Consider the following 21,488-nt stretch of genomic DNA (forward strand, 5'->3'; position numbering starts at 1 on the left):
GTAGCGCTTTTGCCAAGGGTGGCTCTAATCTATATGCTGTAAAGCTGTACTTTTCTGTTGTGTGGTTAATAAAAACTATAGGGATGTGAATCGTTTTAGGACGATTAAAATTATCGTCCGATAATTTTAATATCGTCTTAAACCGTTATGGAACACAATACAATACAGATTCTAACGATTTATCGTTATAAATCGTTAGAATCGTGAGCCGGCACACTAAAACCCCCTAAAACCCACCCCCGACCCTTTAAATTAAATCCCCCACCCTCCCGAACCCCCCCCCAAATAACTTAAATAACCTGCGGGTCCAGCGGCGGTCCGGAACGGCAGCGGTCCGGAACGGGCTCCTGCTCTGAATATTGTCGTCTTCAGCCGGCGCCATTTTCCAAAATGGCGCCGAAAAATGGCGGCGGCCATAGACGAAAAAGATTGGACGGCAGGAGGTCCTTCCGGACCCCCGCTGGACTTTTGGCAAGTCTCGTGGGGGTCAGGAGGCCCCCCACAAGCTGGCCAAAAGTTCCTGGAGGTCCAGCGGGGGTCAGGGAGCGATTTCCCGCCGCGAATCGTTTTCGTACGGAAAATGGCGCCGGCCATACGCGTATGGCCGGCGCCATTTTCCGTACGGAAAATGGCGCCGGCAGGAGATCGACTGCAGGAGGTCGTTCAGCGAGGGTTCCGGCGCCTCGCTGAACGACCTCCTGCAGTCGATCTCCTGCCGGCGCCATTTTCCGTACGAAAACGATTCGCGGCGGGAAATCGCTCCCTGACCCCCGCTGGACCTCCAGGAACTTTTGGCCAGCTTGTGGGGGGCCTCCTGACCCCCACGAGACTTGCCAAAAGTCCAGCGGGGGTCCGGAAGGACCTCCTGCCGTCCAATCTTTTTCGTCTATGGCCGCCGCCATTTTTCGGCGCCATTTTGGAAAATGGCGCCGGCTGAAGATGACAAGATTCAGAGCAGGAGCCCGTTCCGGACCGCTGCCGTTCCGGACCGCCGCTGGACCCGCAGGTTATTTAAGTTATTTGGGGGGGGGTTCGGGAGGGTGGGGGATTTAATTTAAAGGGTCGGGGGTGGGTTTTAGGGGGTTTTAATGTGCCGGTTTTTCGATTTTTCGATTTTTCACGATTTTTAACGATTTTTCACGATATTTTACCCCCCCAAACGGCAACAATACGATTCCCTCCCCCTCCCAGCCGAAATCGATCGTTAAGACGATCGAGGACACGATTCACATCCCTAAAAAACTATTTACACAAAAAAAAAAAAAGGACAGAGGGATGATCCGGGGACAGGGCGGAGCTAGAGGCGCTTGGTTCAGCGGCCATTTGCCACTGTGTCGGCGCACACAACTTGCTACAGCTCCTTTGCAGGAGCAAAATGTAAGTTTAAAAAATGGGGGTGGGGGGGAATCTAGGATAGGGATAGGGGCGGGTAGGAGAGGGAAAGGGGAAGGGAGGTTAGTTAATTGGATAAGACTGGGAGGGAACTGGGGAAGCCTGATGATGGGGCGCCCATGTTTGTGCACCGGGTAGCGTGCACACGTTCTTTTTTAAACTCTACCCCTTAGTGATTAAGGGTAGTAAAAGCTGCATCAGCCAGTTACCAACATCTTTGTTTACCAAACTGTAAAAGTCAGGAGCCTTGTTGGTTGCTGTCTGAATCCAATTCCCCTTTTCCCACTGCCATTGAAGCAGAGAACAATGATGGAGTTGCATTAACAGTATCAAGGGTTAAGGCCTGATTTTAAAAGGGCCACACGCGTAAATTTCAGGGGTTACGCGCCAAAGTGCCAGGCCTGCTGAAACGGGCGGCCCAGTGGACGGGCCGGCACGCAGAAGAAACTTCTGCTCCAGAGGAGCAGTAAGTATTAAAATAAAAAATTAGGGGCTAGGTAGGATTAGGTTAGGGGTCAGGGAGAAGAGGAGAGGAGAGGGGAAAAGGAAGGAAGGGTAGGGTTAGGGAAGTTCCCTCCCAGTCTGCTCCTTAATTGGGCAGACAGGGAGAGAACTGGCAAAGGCTTACTCGCGTCGCCGTGTATACTTTATAAAATCCACCCCCCCCTTGCGCACGAGTCATGGTCCATCCATACATGCGCCCGTGGATGTTAAAATCCAGCACGCATGTGCATGGACACTGGCAGCTTTGAAAATCTACCTTTTATTTGTTAAGGGTAGCAACTGCCACACCAGCAAATTACCCCTAGTTATCCCCATGCACTCTTTTCTTTATTTCCATCCTCTAGCCTTTAGGGATCCATAGTATTTATCCCATGCCCCTTTTAATTGCGTCACTGTTTTCATCTTCATCACCTCCTCTGGAAGGGCATTCGCCACCCTCTCCGAGAAGAAATATTTCCTGACATTGGTTCTGAGTTGTCCTCCCTGGAGTTTCATTTCATGACCCCTGGTTCTATTGATTTCTTTCCAGTGGAAAAGGTTTGATGATTGTACATCATTAAAACCTTTCAGGTATCTGAAGGTCTGTATCATATCTCCCCTGCACCTCCTCTCTTCCAGGGTATACTATTCAGATCCTTTAGCCTCTCCTCCCAAGTCTTCCAGTGCTGACCCCTCACCATGTTGGTCACTCTTCTTTGGACTGCCTCTATCTTGCCTTTATCCTTTTTGAGATATGGGCACCAGTACTGAACGCAGTTCTCCAGGTGAGGCCTTACCAAGGACCTGTACAAGGGCATCATCACCTCTTTTTTTTTTTTTACTAGTTATTCCTCTCCCTATGCAGTTCAGCATTCTTCTGGCTTTAGCTATTGTCTTGTCACATTGCTTTGCTGCCTTCAGATCAGACACTACCACACCAAGGTCCCTCTCCCAGTCCGTTCGCATTAGTCTTTCACCACCCATCACATACAGTTCTTTTGGATTGCTGCACCCCAGATGCATGACTCTGCACTTCTTGGCACTGAATCCCAGCTGTTACTTTTACATGCCTATGTCCTTTGAAATTACCTCCAATGGACATCTAGATAAATTAAAAGGCCTGCATGTATGGGAACGAAATAAAAAAAATTGAGAAATAATATTCACAAAAATCATAAATTGGGTACAAAAGCATGAGAGATTTGAAGGAAGAAAACAGTGAGAAATAATATTATAGGCAAAGCCTCCCATCCCCGTTTCCTGCAGCAGCTGAGGGATAGATTCTATAGGAAAGATTACAAAAATGTGTGGCATATTTACATAAATTAACATGCACTTTATATTGATTAATATCCCTCCCAAAATTTTTTCTTTAAATTTTTAAACATTTTTATTTTACATTTTTCTACTTTTTTTGTTTGGATGTTATTTTTTCATATTTTCTCCATTTAATGTCTACGTGTATTCCTCTCTCAAGATAGCCTGTCTCCCATCTGTCTTTCCACTCTCGTGGGTAATTTTGTCCCCTATCGCTTTCTCCTCTTCTTCCATCTGTCTCCTCTTCTGTCCCTTGCTCTGAGTCTTCTCTCAACCATTCTGTATCTCCGTTCCTCCATCAAAGTTTGTCCTGCACCAACTCCATCCATCATGTATCTTAGTTCCTACCCCTACATTTTTTCATTGCTTTTTTTCTAGCCATCCTGATCCTATATCTGCCTCAGCACTCCTCTCCCATGGCTGCTGACCAAGGGGAAGAATGCTTTTCTAACTTGGTCAAGTGACCCAGAAATATTTAAGAACATATTTAATACTGGGTCAGACAGAAGGTCCATCAAGCCCAGCATCCTGTTTCTAACAGTGGCCAATTCTCAATATAAGTACCTGGCAAGTACTCAAACATTAACTAGATCCCGTGCTACTGTTGCCAGTAACAAGCAGTGGCTATTCCCTAAGAGGCGGATTTTAAAAGGGTTACGCGCATATATTACGTGTGTAACCGCGAAAACCTACTCCTGCGCGCGCCAAGCCTATTTTGCATAGGCCCAGCGACGCGCGCAAGCCCCGGGACACATGTATGTTCCGGGGCTTGAAAAAAGGGGCAGGGTTTGGGCGGGGCCTGAGCCTCCAGGCACAGCGGGATTGCGGGCCAGCTATCGGCCAGCGCGCGCAACCTATGCCTGCCTGGAGGCAAGCGCAACTTATAAGATAAAGGTAAGGGGGGGGGGTTAGGTAGGGGAAGGGAGGGGAAGGGAGGGAGGGCAGAAGGAAAGTTCCCTCTGAGACCGCTCCGATTTCGGAGTGTCCTCGGAGGGAACAGAGGAAAGTTGCGTGGCTCGGCGCGCACAATTTGCACAACTGTGCACCCCCTAGTGCGCGCCGACCCTAGATTTTATAACATGCGCACAGTTGCACGCGCATGTTATAAAATTGGGCGTACATTTGTGCGCGCCAGGTTGCGCGCACAAATGTACGCCCGCGCGTACCTCTTAAAATCCGGCCCTAAGTCAATTTGATTAATAGCAGTTTATGGACTTCTCCTCCAGGTACTTGTCCAAACCTTTTTTAAACCCAGCTACATTAACTACCTTAGCCACATCCTCTGGCAATGAATTCAGGAGCTTATTTGTATTTTGAATGAAAAAGAATGTTCTCTGATTTGATTTAAGTTTGCTGCTTGCTAACTTCATGGAATGCTCTCTAGAGCTTGTATTATCTGAAAGAGTAAATAAACGATTCACATTTACCTGTTCTAGTCCTCTCATTATTTTATAAACCTCTATCATATCCCCCGTCAGCCATCTTTTCTCCAAGGTGAACAGCATTAACCTCTTTAGCCTTTGCTCATAGGGAACTGTTCCATCCTCTTTATCATTTTGGTCACCCTTCTCTGAACCTTTTCCAGTGCAACTATATTTTTTTTAGATGCAGCAACCAAAACTGCACACAGTACTCAAGATGCGGTCTCACCATGGAGCGATACAGAGATATAGCAAAATTGCTTACCTTGTAATAGGTGTTATCCCAGGACAGCAGGATGTAGTCCTCACATATGGGTGACGTCAGTAACGGAACCCTAGTGCGGGAAAAACTTCTATCAAAGTTTCTAGAAACTTTTGACTGGCCCTGTGAGGCCACTGAGCATGCCCAGCATGCCATGATATTCTCTGCCACAGGGGTCTCACTCTAGTCTCGTATGTAGCAATAAGCTTTAGCAAAATAAAATAATAAAAGGTAAGATACCCAACTCCGCGGAGAGGCGGGTGGGTTTCGTGAGGACTACATCCTGCTGTCCTGGGATAACACCTATTACAAGGTAAGCAATTTTGCTTTATCCCAGGACAAGCAGGATGTTAGTCCTCACATATGGGTGATTAGCAAGCTAGAGGCTGAGTCATTTTGTAGTGAAGTAACACTGAAGCATTATCGTTGAAAATGAGTTAGCCGAAGATCACAGCAGGGATGTGGAAGGAGTTGGGATTAAACTGGAAACAAGTTCTTTAAGACAGATTGTCCATAGGCTGAATCTTGTCATCCTTCTTTGTCCAAACAGTAATGAGCTGCAAAAGTGTGAAGAGAACTCCATGTTGCTGCTTTACATATGTCAAGGATTGGCACTGAACGGTAGTGTGCTGCTGAGGTTGACATTGCTCTTACTGAATGTGCCTTTACTCGCCCTTGGAGAGGAAGGCCTGCTTTATCATAGCAAAACTGTATGCAATCTGCTAGCCAGTTGGATAGAGTATGTTTTCCCACTGGTTTACCCAGTTTGTTTGGATCATAGGAAACAAAAAGTTGTTTGGATTTCCTGTGGGTTGAAGTGCGGTTTACAGTCCAAGGTGTGTAAGGCTGTTTCTCCTGGGTGAGAATGAGGCCTTGGGAAAAATGTGGGTGAAACTATGGATTGGTTCAAGTGGAATTCCGTAACCACCTTGGGAAGGAATTTTGGATGTGTACGGAGAACCACTCTGTCATGTAGGAATTTTGTGTAAGGTGGGTAAGTGACAAGTGCTTGTAACTCACTAACCCTTCTAGCTGATGTAATGGCTATGAGGAAGATAGTCTTCCATGTGAGAAATTTTAGGTCACAGGAATCAATGGGTTCAAAAGGAGAACGCATGAGCCTTGTCAATACCAAATTCAGATCCCATTCTGTGACTGGGGCCCGAATTGGTGGTTTGATGTGAGTTAAGCATCTCATAAACCTACTGACAAGAGGTTGCGTGGAGATTGGTGCATCTGCTATCTTGTTATGGTAAGCAGAAATTGCACTTGAGTGTACCCTTACAGATGAAGTCTGGAGACCAGATTCTGAAAGATGGTATAAGTAATTTAGCAGAGATATGGTGGAGCAGGTGAACGGAACGATATTGTTTTGCCTGCACCACAAAGTGAATCTTTTCCATTTGGAAGAGTAGTTCTTTCATGTGGAAGGCTTACGTGAAGCTATAAGCCCTTGGGAGATATGGGTTGAAAGATTGAGGGGTTGTAAGATTAAGCTCCCAACATCCAAGCTGTCAGGGCTAGGGATTGGAGGTTGGGATGGCGCAACCGACCCTGATCCTGAGTTATGAGATTGGGAGCTACTCCCAGGCGAATTGGATCCCTGACTGAGAGGTCTAGAAGTGTGGGAAACCATACTTGTCGAGGCCAATATGGGGCTATGAGTATGATTGACCCTTTGTCCTGTTGTAGCTTCACTAGAGTTTTGGTTATGAGCGGTATCGGAGGATACGCATATAGTAGGCCTGAGTTCCGAGGGCGAGCAAAGGCGTCCTTGGCTGGCTGGTTGTTCTGTGACGGGCGGATTTTAAAAGCCCTGCTTGCATAAATCCGCCCGGATTTATGCGAGCAGGGCCTTGTGCGCCGGCGCGCCTATTTTGCATAGGCTGCTGGCGCACGCAGAGCCCCGGGACGCGCGTAGGTCCTGGGGTTTTTTGAAGGGGGCGTGTCGGGGGCGGGACCGGATGATGCGGCGTTTCGGGGGCGGGATGCGGCGTTTCGGGGGCGGGACCGGGGGCGTGGCACCGGCCCGGGGGCGTGGTCCAGGCCTCTGGACCAGCCCCGGGTCGGAAGACGGCGCACCAGCAGTCTGCTGGCGCGCGTAGATTTACATCTGCTTCTCGCAGGCGTAAATCTAGGGACAAAGGTAAGGGGGGGGTTTAGATAGGGCCGGGGGGGTGGGTTAGGGAGGGGAAGGGAGGGGAAGGTGAGGGGAGGGGAGGGCGAAAGGAAGTTCCCTCCGAGGCCGCTCCAATTTCGGAGCGGCCTCGGAGGGAACGGAGGCAGGCTGCGCAGCTCGGCGCGCGCAGGCTGCCCAAAATCGGCAGCCTTGCGCGCGCCGATCCAGGATTTTAGAGGATACGCGCGGCTATGCGCGTATCTTATAAAATCCAGCGTACTTTTGTTTGCGCCTGCTGCGCAAACAAAAGTACACGATCGCGCTTTTTAAAAAAATCTACCCCTTTGTGTAGAGAACAGAAATTGTCCACTTTGTGATTCAGATGTGACACAAAGAGGTCTATGATTGGTTGTCCCCAACATTGAAATATCCTGGTTACTACTGAGGGATCCAGGGACCATTCGTGTGGGTGGAACTGATGACTGAGGCGATCCGCCAGTACGTTGTGAATACCTGCCAGGTAAGTTGCATGGAGCAACATTGAGTGGTCGAGGGCCCAGTTCTAAATCTGTGCAGCTTCTTGACAAAGGAGATACGAGCCCGTACCTCCCTGTTTGTTGATGTACCACATGGCTACAGTGTTGTCCGTTTGGATGAGAACAGTTTTGTGTGAAAGGCAGTCCTTGAATGCATGTAGCGCATAGCGTATAGCTCGAAGCTCCAGAAAATTGATTTGAAATGTTGCTTTGAGTGTTGTCCAAGTCCATTCAGTTTGGAGATTGTCTATGTGAGCTCCCCAGCCCAAGGTGGATGCATCTGTAGTTAACGTTATCTGTGGGACTGGTTGTTGGAAGGGTAGGCCCTTGCGCAAATTGTCCTTGTTCGTCCACCAAAGTATAGATGAGCGTAGCTGGTGGGTTACTTGAATGGGAGAATGCAGTGGTTGAATGGCTTGGATCCATTGTGATCTTAAAGTCCACTGAGTCATCCTCATGGCTAACCTTGCCATAGGAGTGACAGGAACTGTGGAGGCCATGTGGCCTAGTAAGGTTAGAAACTGATGAGCTGTTGCTTGTTTGTCTGAATGAATCGAGTTTGCCAATAGGGATAGTGTTTCTGCACGATCCTCGGGTAGAAAGGCCTTTGCCAGGATGGTGTTGAGCTCTGCTCCTATCAATTGTAGTACATGCGACGGCTTGAGATGGGACTTCTGATAATTGAGAAGAAAACCCATGGAATGGGGTGTGGTGATTGTGTGATTGAGAGAAGTTAGAGCTCCTTGTAGAGATTGACTTCTAATAAGCCAGTCGTCTAGATATGGGAAGACATGGACACCTTGCTTGTGCAAGTGTGCTGCTATTACTGCCATGCATTTTGTGAATACTCTGGGAGAAGAGGCGAGTCCGAAAGGCAGAACTCTGTATTGGAAATGTTGGTGACCTACTATGAAGTGCAGATATTTGCGATGAGGAGGGAAAATTGGAATGTGAGCATAAGCGTCTTGGAGATCCAGAGAACAAAGCCAATCCCCTTTTTGAAGAAGTGGAAGCATGGTGCCCAGAGAAATCATCCTGAACTTTTCTTTTTTGAGAAATTTTTTGAGATTTCTGAGGTCTAGGATGGGACATAGGCCTCCGATTTTCTTTGGAATGAGGAAATAAATGGAGTAGAATCCTCTGCCCTGCTGAGACCGGGGCACCAGTTCTACAGCCCTGGATTTCAGAAGGGTGGATAATTCTATTTGTAGTTGAGGCATGTGATGTTTGTTGAGATGAACCTGAGTTGGTGGAAATTCTATGGGAATTGAAAGGAAATTGAGTTGATATCCTCGAGATATTATAGACAGAACCCATTGATCCGTTGTTATTGTTATCCAATTGTTGTAAAATTTGGATAATCTGCCTCCTACTGGGAGTTCTGGTCGAGGATTTCTGGAAAGGCTTAGTTCCCTGAATATAGCTTCAAAAGCCAGCAGCAGGACCTGATTGTGTAGCAGGCTGGGGCCTAGGTGCTCTCTGCTGACGAGGTTGTGTTCTGTGCTGAGTTCTTGATTGTCTAGGCCTAGTTGCGGGAGGATAGAATCATTTCTGATGATAATAAGGCCTCCTCATTTTCCTCCTTTGAGTTCTTTGGGTAGTATGTGCAGTGGGGTCCTGAGGAAGGGACGATAGCTGTCGTAAGGTCTCATTATATTCCTTTAATTGGGAGACCACTTCCTGTATTTTTGTACCGAATAAATTGTCCCCTGTACATGGAAGTTCCACAAGCTTGTCTTGGACCTCTGGCCTAAGGTCTGAGGCCTTAAGCAAGGCCCACCTCCTGGCACTAATACCCAAAGCTGCAACTCTTGATGCTGTTTCGAAAGAATCGTATGCAGCTCTTACCTCATGTTTACCAGCATCAAAAGCTTTGTTTATGATTCTCTGCATTCTTGGAGAAGACAAGGGATAAAGTCCTCCATCTGCTTCCAGAGGTTTCTCTGGTATTGGGTGATGTATAATTGATAGGCTGCTATCCTTGAACTTAGCATTGCACCCTGGAATACCTTGCGGCCTAGAGAATCTAGAAATCTGTTGTCCTTCCCAGGAAGATTGGAAGAGTGCACTTTCGTCCTCTTAGCTTTTTTCTGTGCAGATTCGACAACTACTGAATTATGTGGCAGTTGTGATTTCTGATAGCCTGGTGTGGCTTGCACTAATTATGTTGAGTCCATCCTTTTGTTGACTGAAGGAACAGAACATGGATGTTCCCACATTCGCTGTTGAAGCTGTAGGAGAACATCGTGTATAGGTATTGCCATAATTTGTTTAGGAGGATCGACAAATTGCATCACCTCAAGTGTTTGGTGACAGAGATCTTGTTCTGACTCAAACTTAAAAGGAATAGAGTCAGCCATGCCTTGAAGAAAAGCAGAAAAAGTGAGATCCTCTGGCGGGGATTGTTTCCTAGGGTGTGGTGGGGAAGGGTCAGACATAAAGGTTTCAGAAGTGTCTGATTGAGTATCACTCCAAGTGTTGTAGTCTGGAGTGTCTTGTAGTGTCTTCCCAGTTGTTGGTGGAGGAGCCAGTCCAGAGGAACCTGGTATGGGTTCCTGAGGAGAAGAGTCCTCCTCCAGTGGGTTTGAAGGCAAGGAATCCAGCAAATCCTGGTATTTCTTTTGGATTACTGAATACAGTGCTGCTTCAGATGATACTGTATCTCCAGAAGGAAGTGGCATCGTCGGTGTTGTATGTGGCATCGATGGTATCGAGGATCTTGGTTTTGGAATTGATGGTATCGTCGACATTCCAATACTTGTATATGATGCAGCAGTAGTAGCGATCGGCATCGGCACTTGAACCGAGGCTGCAGATAGCATCGATGTCATCCCCGAAGAAAGAGGAGGCATCGACACCGATATTGAGGAAATGCTTGATGTGCGCTGCATCAATGTTTCTTGCAGCATCGGGAAAGTTCCCGGCTTCGGGAAGGTTCCCAGCATCAGGACGGTTCCCGGCATCGAGAGAGTTCCTGGACCCGGTGCCATCCTCGGCAGTATATCGGACATCGGCACTGGTTGTGCCGGCATCGGTGACGTTATAGGTAAAGAAGACATCACCGGCATCGGCGATGTTGCCGGCATGGGTATAGTCACAGGGGTAGATTTTCAGAGCCCTGCTCGCCTAAATCCGCCCAAAACCGGGCGGATTTAGGCGAGCAGGGCCCTGCGCGCCGGGAAGCCTATTTTACATAGGCCTCCCGGCGCGCGCAGAGCCCCGGGACTCGCGTAAGTCCCGGGGTTCTCGGAGGGGGGCGTGTCGGCAGCGTTTTGGGGGTGGGTACGGGGCGTGGCTACGGCCCGGGGGCGTGGCCGCGCCCTCCGTACCCGCCCCCAGGTCGCGGCCCGGCGCGCAGCAGGCCCGCTGGCGCGCGGGGATTTACGTCTCCCTCCGGGAGGCGTAAATCCCCCGACAAAGGTAAGGGGGGGGGTGTAGACAGGGCCGGGCGGGTGGGTTAGGTAGGGGAAGGGAGGGGAAGGTGAGGGGAGGGCAAAGGAAAGTTCCCTCCAAGGCCGCTCCGATTTCGGAGCGGCCTTGGAGGGAACGGGGGGAGGCAGCGCGGCTCGGCGCGCGCAGGCTATACAAAATCGATAGCCTTGCGCGCGCCGATCCAGGATTTTAGTGGATACGCGCGGCTCCGCGCGTATCTACTAAAATCCAGCGTACTTTTGCTTGAGTCTGATGCGCAAGCAAAAGTAGGCTGATCGCGCTTCTTTTAAAATCTACCCCACAGGTAAGTGTTCCTTAATGGCTTGCAATACCGCTTCCTTTATAAAGGATGTTAAATCTTGCGGTATCGGGGAAGTGATTGGCACCGGTGGAGGCTGGGACGACACTACCTGTGGTGTAACTGATTCTTCGGTAGGCCTAGTAGGCATCGAGGTGTCAGTGCGTTTAGGCCGCTTTTCGCTCGGTTCTTCATGGAAAGACGCGGACGGTGAAGCCGAGGCATGCCGATGATGGTATTTATGTCTGGGCCTTACCTCCGTAGCCGAACGTATCGATGCCGTCGATGGCGTAGGCAAGGATCTGTCTCCCGAGCCGTCCGGTCGGCGCTTTTTTAATAGAACTTTTTTGGGAGCTCCTACCGGTGATCACTTCGATGAAGTCGATGGAGAGGGAATCAGCTGTAGGCTGAAAAGTTGCTGTATTTTCTCTTGACGCAATTTTCTTCCCTTGGGTGTCATCTCTTGGCATTGCCGGCAAGAGGAAATATCATGTTGATCACCCAGGCAGCGTACGCACTCTAGATGCGGATCTGTAATCGACATTGTGCGATTACAAGTCGGGCATTTTTTGAATCCCGACGCCATGATGTCACCGACGGCCGTCGATGACTGAAAAAATTGAAAAGCGTTTTAATAAAATTTAACGCTATTATTACTTCACCAGCCAGTGAAGAGAGAGAATGAGTGAAAACCCGTGTGGGAGAAATTAAGATAAATATGACTTTTTTAGTCAAAAACAGAGTAATCTCAGAGGGCTCCGGTGACCGTACTGCTAACAGCTGTGCAGAAAAACGAAGACTAGAGTGAGACCCCTGTGGCAGAGAATATCATGGCATGCTCAGTGGCCTCACAGGGCCAGTCAAAACTTTCTAGAAACTTTGACAGAAGTTTTTCCCGCACTAGGGCTCCGTTATTGACGTCACCCATATGTGAGGACTACATCCTGCTTGTCCTGGGATAATATAATATTCTCTGTTTTTTATTCTCCATTCTTTTCCTAATAATTCCTAACACTCTATTTGCTTTCTTGTTAGTCATTCCTTTCCTAATAATTTCCCAAGTTCCTACTTTTGGGAATTTGGATAATCCCTCTGGCCATATGGCTTTGGGGTTGGAAACAGAACCCTATGGTTTTCAGCAGCCATGGAGGAGGAAGGTCAGTGGCTGAAGCAGCTGTAGGGTCAGAATGACTCTGAAGGCGAGGGTGGCAGGAGCAACAGTAAGGAGAGACAGCAGTTGCAGGTATGGGGTAAAGAAATTTGGAAAGGGTGTACGAGGTACCAAGATAGAAAAAATAAACTGAGAGCTGGAAGGGGGATGAGAAATGGTGAAGCGCTTGGGTATGCAAATGTTTGACTTGAGGGCAGTATAGTATGCATATTGTTTGACAGGCCACATATCCCCACTCCCCACAAGTACAATCCATGGGCTTTGGTTCCCCCCCCCCCCCCAGCCCCCCAATCATGATCTGCAGTTCCTCCTATTACCCGCCAACCTGCCTTGGCCCAGAAGAAGTTTTTACAGGGTAAAACAGCTGGTCCTCACAGTTTCCTTTACCATGCAGGCTAGGAGCTGATTCAGATCACAGAGTTGCTGTGAAGAATGAAAGCAGACTGGAGGTCTCTAGTGCCCCACTGGAATCTAGGTAATCTTGTGGGACTTCAGTTTTTTTTTTTCTGCTTTCTGACTGTACCACATGGTTCACAGTAGCCTCACAACAGTAGCCAGAATTGAGTGGGGAGACAACTTATGCAAGGGATGTTGGGGAAGGTGATGCTTGTTTTTATACACGGGGTGGGTGCTGAGGAGAGAAGCCTGAGCCCATGCATTGATGGTTTTGGGATTAAGGGTTTAGTATAAACCTAGGCAATGGAGATAGACCAGATGAAAAGCTGATGAAGACAAGAAGTAGCTGTGGGCTTTAGAGACTTTCTTACAAAATATTTTTCTCAGAGATACAGAATGGGAGAAACAGGCCCTTTGTTTGCAACCCCTAGAATAGTAGTTTGAAATATCCTGTGAAGGGGCGGCAGAGGTTATATGCTGTGATTCTACTGCCAGAGGAAAATCACATGACATCTGCTACAGCACCACAGAAAACTGTAACTCCTAACTATAAATGTCATGAATGAGAGACAAGAAGACCAACTGAGGTAACAAAATGGTGTTATATAGGAGTAATCCATCTATTATTACGCATAACATTTTAGATGCACACTTTATAATACTGTATATGTTAAACACCATAGGAAAATGTAGAAAACTAGGTAATTTTTACAAAACATAAAAACATAAGAACATGCCATACTGGGTCAGACCAAGGGTCCATCAAGCCCAGCATCCTGTTTCCAACAGTGGCCAATCCAGGCCATAAGAACCTGGCAAGTGGTTAGTGCAGCTATACTAACTGCACTAACCACATAAAAAAGCAAGTCAACAATAGATGGGAAACATTGCTCTACGAAACTAAAATTTGAGCAATGTTTCATATTTACACCATTCTATTACCATAAACTTAATACTAATAATAATTTGCATACAGTAAAAGATTCTGTAATATTTTATTTATATACTGACATTCAATCTGATCTCAGCAGGACTTGAACCCTGGTCCCCTGGTCCGTAGCCCACTGCTCTAACCACACTCAAACCCTGGTGTCCTGGTTTGTAGCCCACTGCTGCTCTAACCACTAAGCTATTCCTCCTTCCTTGTATTTCATATACACTTGCAGTTTCTGTTCTCTTTCTGCCCTCTATTATTTTTTTTAATGTATTTTATCATGAGATCTGTCCTCATTTCTGCCTTTTGGAACTCTTACTTTGGGTTGTCTTTCCTATCTCATCCTGCTTATGCAACACACTGTATAACAATTTATCATGTCAACATCTCTCTTTCTTTTGGGATTCACTAACACTCAATTTGTATTAGGGCAATACTAAGTTTGTACTTTACCTTCTAGTTTGAAACTGGGCAACAAACAATTTTTGCTTGCAGATTTCCTGTATATTTTCTTGTTTTATTGTTCAAATAATTTTGTATAGATGTTCGTTTATTAATGCTAAATAAACAAACTACCACGCAAAGCAAAACTTTTATTACATATCAAACTCTATGCTTTATGATTATAATATATGAAGGCAATCATTTATTCAATCAACAAAAAGTCAATAATATTGTACAAAGAGAAATAATAGGAAAATTAGTTCTTACCTGTTAATTTTCGTTCCTGTAGTACCACGGATCAGTCCAGACTGTGGATTGAGCCTCCTTTCCAGCAGGTGGAGACAGACTAAAACTGAAAGGATATCCTATATGAGGACAGAGCCTATCCTATAACCCTTCAGTATAACGAATGTCAAAGCAGAAAATAACAAAACCAGAGTAGGATCAAGCAAGTAAACTTAAAGCTCAATGGATGTAGAACAATTTAATAGATATGGTATGACTAACCGCTCTTGCATATACTTGGTGCTGGGCAACCAAGGCTTCCGGTGTATTTGCTCAGTATTCATGCACAAGACAAACAGGGAAGGGCGTCTGGACTGATCCGTGGTACAACAGGAATGAAAATTAACAGGTAAGAACTAATTTTCCTTTCCCTGTACGGACCTGGATCAGTCCAGACTGTGGGATGTACCAAAGCTTCCCTAAACTGGGTGGGACCGAGACAGTCCTGCTCGAAGCACTTGTAGCCCAAAAGAACCAAGAAGCGGAGCTTGCACAGCCAGACAGTAGTGTCGAGCAAAAGTATGCAAGGATGTCCAAGTGGCAGCACTGCAAATCTCCTGCGGAGAGACCGATTGACTGTCCGCCCAGGAAGTAGTTTGAGAACGCAGTGAATGAGCCGTAAGGCCCTCGGGAACCGCCCGTCCTCGACAAAGAGAGGCTGAGGAGATTGCTTCCTTCAACCACTGTGCGATAGTGGTCTTAGAAGCCAGCATACCCCGAATGGGCCCACTCCAGAGGACAAAAGATGAACCAAGACCCGAAAGCCATGGGTAACCTGGAAACAGCAAAGTAGAACTCGTATAGTATCAAGTTTACGGAAATCGTCCCCAGTTGCAGGGGAAAACGCAGGGAGTTCGGCCGACAGGTTGACATGGAGGTTAGAAGAACCTTCACTAAGAAGGAAGGGCCCATCACAAGGGATACCCCGGAATCGGAAAATTGCAAAACAAAAGGTTCCCGACAGGACAGCGCGTGGATCACCGAGATCCGATGAGCAGAAGAGATAGAGACCAGATAAACACTCTTAAGCGTAATAGCTTTCAAGGTTGCGCGACGGAGAGGTTCGAACAGAACCACACAGAGGGCCCGAATGATCAGACTAAAACTCCCCGACGGGCAAGTGGCCGAGAAGGTGGACGTAGATGCTTGATGCCCTTCAAGTACCAATCACATCCGGGTGGCCCATTCAGTGATGACATTCTACCCGACCCAGGAGAGAGCCGAGAGGGGAGAAGATCTTCTTGGGGAAGAGAGGACTAACAAGATCGGGGCGGAGAGCGCTGAGATACCCGACTCCGCACAAATAGCTTCAAACACGTTCCAGATACGCGCGTACGCCAGGGAAGTCGACTGTTTCCGGGCCCGCAACAAGGTGAAGATGACCTCCGCCTAATAGCCCTTGTGCCTTAGGCGTCATCTTTCAAAAACCAGGCCGCTAGACAGGAGCGATCGGCCTGGTCGAAAAATACAGGTTCTTGACGAAGGAGCTGAGGAAAATGGCGTAGGCGTAGATGTCCGTCCGGCGGTAGGTTGAGAAAATCCGCAAATCACGGCCTGCGCAGCCACTCTGGTGCTACCAGAACCACGGGATCCTGGTGGAGTTCCATTCTTCTGAGAACTTTCCCGACCAGGGGCCACCGGGGGGGGGGGGGGGGGGGGGGGGGACATGCACAGAAGGATGTCCGCTGGCCAAGGAGAGCCAAAGCATCTACGCTCTCCAAGCCATCTTCCCTCCAGCGGTGGAAGAACCAATTTGCCTTGTCATTGCAAAGGGTCGCCATGAGGCCCAGGTGGTGGGGGACCACCTGTCGACGATGAGATTCATGGCTGCGTCAGAGAGTTCCCACTCCCCGGGATCGAGCGACTGACGACTGAGAAAATCGGCCTGAACATTCCCCTTGCCCACAATGTGGGAGGCCGTTGGGCACTGTAGATGTCGCTCTGCCCAGGCGAAGAGACGGCTTGTTTCCAGGGCCATCAGCGGACTGCGGGCGCCTCCTTGGCGATTGACAAGCCACAGTGGAGGAGCTGTCGGACAAGACCCGTATCGCCTTGCCGTGGATGAGAGGGAGAAACTCCAGAAGAGCTAGAAACATCGCCCGAGTCTCTAACCAAATGATGTGCCAGCGAGACTGAGCTGCCAGTCAGATCCCCTGGGCATACTGGGAGAGGCAGACCGCACCCCAGCCCGAGAAACTGGCATCCGTGGTTACTATCGTCCACTGAGGGACTTGGAGAGGCTTTCCCTGTAGCAAATGAGGAAGGGAAAGCCACCACTGCAAGTCGGCGACGGTAAGGCCCAAAAAACTGGAGGACTGTGTGAAACTGTTCTGACACTGTCTGCCAACGGGACAGCAAAGCTTTCTGGAACAGTAGCATATGAGCAAAAGCCCAAGGGACAAGGTCAATGGCAGAAGGCAAGGGGCCCGAGACCTGCAGGCAGACACAGGCCGCCGGAGAAGGCAGCAAGACCTGACTCTTAAACCGGCCGATCAACTCGAGAGCCCGCACGCGAGGCAAGAAGACCTTGCCCACCCGGTTGTCGAGGTGGGCTCCCAGGAACCCTAACTCCTGGGAGGGCTGAAGGTAGCTCTTGGAGAAATTCAGTATGCACCCGAGAGACGCGAGGAAAGGTAACACGCGATCCACCGCCTGCCGGCAAGAGCCTCCACCTTGGCCCTGACGAGCCAGACGTCCCGGTAGGGGTGAACAAGGATCCCTTTCCGGCGAAGAGCAGCTGCTACCACCACCATGACTTTTGTGAAGGTGCGAGGTGCCGTCGCGAGACCAAAGGGAAGCGCCCTGAACTGGAAGTCCCGGTGAAGGATGTGAACGCGAAGAGACTACAGTAGCCGTGATGAATCGGAATATGGAAACACGCCTCTGTCAAAGCAAGTGAGGCGAGGAACTCTCCGGGGCGAAATGGCACGAGGACCACTCGCAGAGTTTTCATGTGGAAAGCGGGATCTTGAGGGCCCGGTTGACTCTTGTGAGGTCTAAGATCGGACAAAGACCCGTCCTGTTAGGGAATGACGAAGTAAATGGAATACTGGCCTGCAGCAAGTTTGCTGTCTGGAACCGGGACCACCACGCCCAGACACAGGGGCCAGGCAGGGGTGTGCTCCACCGCTTGCCGCTGGGACCGACTGCACAGGGAAATAGAAAAAGGATCTCGAGAATCTCGAACAAAGCGAAGGTGTACCCGTCTCTGAGGACTTCGAGGACCCACTGGTCTGACATGAGTTTGACCCATGCCACGAAAAACTGGGAGAGTCGACCGCCTAGGAAGGGGACCAAGGAAAGAGTCAAGTGAACTTCATTGTGTGGCAGGCGTAAGGATGGAGCGCGTGGGCTGGCCCTCAACCAAGACTGCGAGCAAGACGGAAAAAACCCCCTGAGGAATCACCCTGCCCGCGTGGGGTATACTGTCTCTGGCCCAGATAACGTGGACAAGAGGATGGTTTCGGACGGTCCTTCGGAAACCTATGGACCTTACTTTCCCCCAAGGAATCCATAGCTTAAGTTTGAACAGCAACGTGCCCAACCGAGCTTTGGAGGACAGATCGGCTAACCAATGGCGCAGCCAGAGGAGCCGTTTAGCGGACCTCGCCATAGCCATCGCTTTTGCCTGGACTTGGAGAAGGTCGTAAGCACAGCCTCTGCCCACGGGGGGTCCCGGGTACAGAGCAACTTTGAACCCACCTGAGACCTGCCTGCAGCATGAGACTGCTGCAAATAGGCGCACGCACCCCCAGCGCCAGGACATCAAAAATGCGCATCACATGAGCCTTGAGCATGTGGACCTGTGCGGCTTTAAAAGCTGGGAAACCCTCCTGTATTGTGATCGCATAAGTAGTCCCCGGAGGGATTATTGTCTTGTTTTTTTGTTTTTTTTTAAAATCTAAGCATACCTCCGGGAGGGGGAGCTTATCTAGTGCACGGCCCGCCTAGAGTCCCGACTCGGGACCATTCCATTCCCGCAGGCGCTACAACTTGTGCATGGGATGAGAGGGGAAGGCGATTGCCGGATCCCTGATTCCCACCAGGACCGGGTCCATATCCTTGGGCAAAGAGGCCGTAAGGGGTGGAAGGGTATCCTCCGCATCCGGATTAGCGGCAGGATCCGGGGGTACCGGATCCACCGGGAGGTCGGGGGAGGGGCACTCCCGGGACCACCCGTGCCCCAAGAGACCCCGGGGGCTCTGCAGCCGGTCTAACCGTCAATGGCGTGGAGCGAGGAAATTTTTTTTTTGCCGGGGGGGGGGGGGCAAGGGGGGGGAACCTTCCTCCTCCTCCTGCAGGCTAGCTAAATAAAATCTTCACAGGAAGAGGGCAAAATCAGATACAAAACGAGCCCTGGAAATCCCGGGTGGGGGAGGGGAGGGAGAGGCAAGAGGGTGACAGAAAACCCATCCTGGGGGGCTGAAATCGGGGGGTAGCTGCAAAAAAGAAATCGGCCCCCCAGCCCCAGGGAGCTCCGAAAATGGAGCCGACAAAAAATCCAAAATGGCCACCGTTCCCGGGCTTTCCTGTCCTGGCCAAGTTCTGGGGAGTTGATCCCTGGGCTAAATTTGCCAGCCCTGCCGAGGAGGGACCTACCCCACCTGGCAGGGAGGCAGAGAAGAGGTCCCCTCGCAAAAAAACACGAAGGGGCTGGCAGAGAAAAGGCAGGCTGCTTGCTGCGGCAAAGAGAGCCGCTCTGAAGAAAAAAAGGCTGCAGAGAAAAAGTTTGATTGACAGCCTGGAGGCCCGGAGTGAAGCAGGGGGGAAACCTGCTGACTCCTGCCTGTCTGGCTGCCGGTTCAACCCAGGTGGGGGAGAAAGACACAGAATATTGGTCTGCTGCTGTAGGTAAGTATTAAAAGCACTGGGAGCACTTTTAAACTTAAGCCTGTTTCTGTGTCACTTTTTTTTTTGTAAAGAAACTGAGCACAGCAGCGTAACATTAAGACCCTTCGGCAGCCAGAGGGGGGGGGAGACGAGCCCTGGACAGACTCGGTCCCCACACCTGGAAGCGGTAACGGACACAGGCTATGCACTGCACAAGGGGCAAAGCCCCCCTGAGTCCGGCAAGAGCCAGGAGACGGAACTGTCTCCTGAAGAAAAAATCCACAACTTCCTGACTAAATTTTTTAACTTTATTTTAACAGGAAGAAAACAACTACAAAATCCCTAAGGAATAAGTACTTGCTTAATCCCAGAAGGAAGGAAGAGAAAGAAGGCTGACTAGCCTAGATCAGGAGACCGAAGGGAGACGTGCTGCACCTGCTGGAGACAGACAAATACTGAAGAGTTACAGGATAGGCTCTGTCCTCATATAGGATATCCTTTCAGTTTTAGTCTGTCTCCACCTGCTGGAAAGGAGGCTCAACTCACAGTCTGGACTGATCTGGGTACATACAGGGAACTTACCTTTCTCCCTTAACCCACTGCTAAATTCAGTATTTTTTTTTATCCTGAGACTACTGAATTTCTAGCAGGCTTCTTTGGAACAACCCCTCCCATTTCTTCAATTTATGAATTATCTACATTTTTAATAGCAGAGATGAACCTTGTTTAATATGTTGAGTCAGGTATATGTATACAAATAAAAAATCACAGAAAGATTGTTTAGGTTTTGTTTCTCTTTTGTGTCTATGGAAAAATAATTGCTGAATAGAACCCTAATATAGCTATTAAAGCAAATTACCTTAAATATGCCAATTCACTTCTGGTTTTATTTTGGAGAGAAAAATAGCTTTCAGGAGTACTATTCAAGTTTCCTTTCTTAAAGCAGCAATACTCCTCTAAAGCTTTTTTTTTTGTTAGATACTTTTATTTGCCTTTAAGATATACAGTCTCATTAAGAACTTTTCCATTCTTCTTTTTATTTATTGGTGAGATGTTGGTGACTAAGAAAGCTCCTTATTTATTTTTTATTTAAAAGTGTTTTTATTCCACTTATAATGATGACTCATACTAAGCGGATTACTTCTACTATTCAGTAATGCCTGCATTGATGAATGAAGGCAAATTGGGGGACAATTGTGAAAGTCCTCATTAAACTCCATAAAGGCATCAGACTTGAACCCAGCATAAACGAATTACAGGTGAACTCTTCTAAGATTAAAAAAAAAAAAAAAAGAAGACGAGTTCATGGCTATAATTAAAGGTTCCCAACTTTTATTCCAAAAAATCAATAAAATTATGAGAAATAAGTATATTAGCACAAAAAAGAAGACTTTGAAAAAAGCCAAAAGACAAAGCAATAGAAACAAGGGATAAGTTGATATTCTATAAAGCTGGAGTAGGAAACTCCAGTCCTGGAATGCAATTGACAGCTCTGGTTTTGAAGATATCAACAATTAATATGTATGTCATATGAGATATATCTGCATACACTGCCTTCATTGTATGCACACATATTATTATGGGATATCCTGAAAACCAGTCCTGTTTGTGGCACTCCAGGCCCAGAGCTGCTGTCTATTTACCTCTGCTGCTTTAATAAAAGTATCTTTAATTGTTTAAATCCTGCCCTAGTGCATCCTGTCAGCAGCTTGTCTGTAATCTAATTTATTGGTTCTTTCCATGTCCCTTCAAAGGAAACCATATTTTATATTCTACAAGCTGTTAAGCCCGTTAAAACGGGCTACATTAAATTTTTTTTTCAGTCCATTTTCGAACACAGTACCCTTCTACACTTTTTCTCCCTCACTCCCCCTTCCCCTTGTTCACTTACCCCCTTCCCTCCACTCAGTCTTACTCACCCTCTGTCTCCCACTGCCTCCCTCCCCTCACTCTCACCTCCCTCCCCTTCCCTCAGTCACTCCCCACCCTCTTCTCATCCCATCTCCCCTCTCTCCCCTCAGCCCTCCTCCACTCCCTTTTTCTCTGCTCCATAACTTCCTTACCCTCCACTTACTCACAGCCCTTCGCTCACCTCCCCCTCATTCTCCCCCCTCTTGCACTCATTCTCCCCTCTCCACTCACTCCTCCCCACTTCTCCCACCCATCCA

General features: G+C 48.4%; 1 protein-coding gene across 1 annotated transcript in view; it reads right to left on the bottom strand.

Annotated features, from left to right (window-relative positions):
* TERB1 (telomere repeat binding bouquet formation protein 1) overlaps positions 1 to 21,488 on the bottom strand; it is a 643,822-nt gene that overhangs the window by 205,737 nt on the left and 416,597 nt on the right. The gene's annotated exons all lie outside the window — the stretch shown is intronic.

The sequence above is a fragment of the Rhinatrema bivittatum genome, chromosome 7 (genome assembly GCF_901001135.1).
Source record: "Rhinatrema bivittatum chromosome 7, aRhiBiv1.1, whole genome shotgun sequence".
Classification (NCBI taxonomy): Eukaryota; Metazoa; Chordata; class Amphibia; order Gymnophiona; family Rhinatrematidae; genus Rhinatrema; species Rhinatrema bivittatum.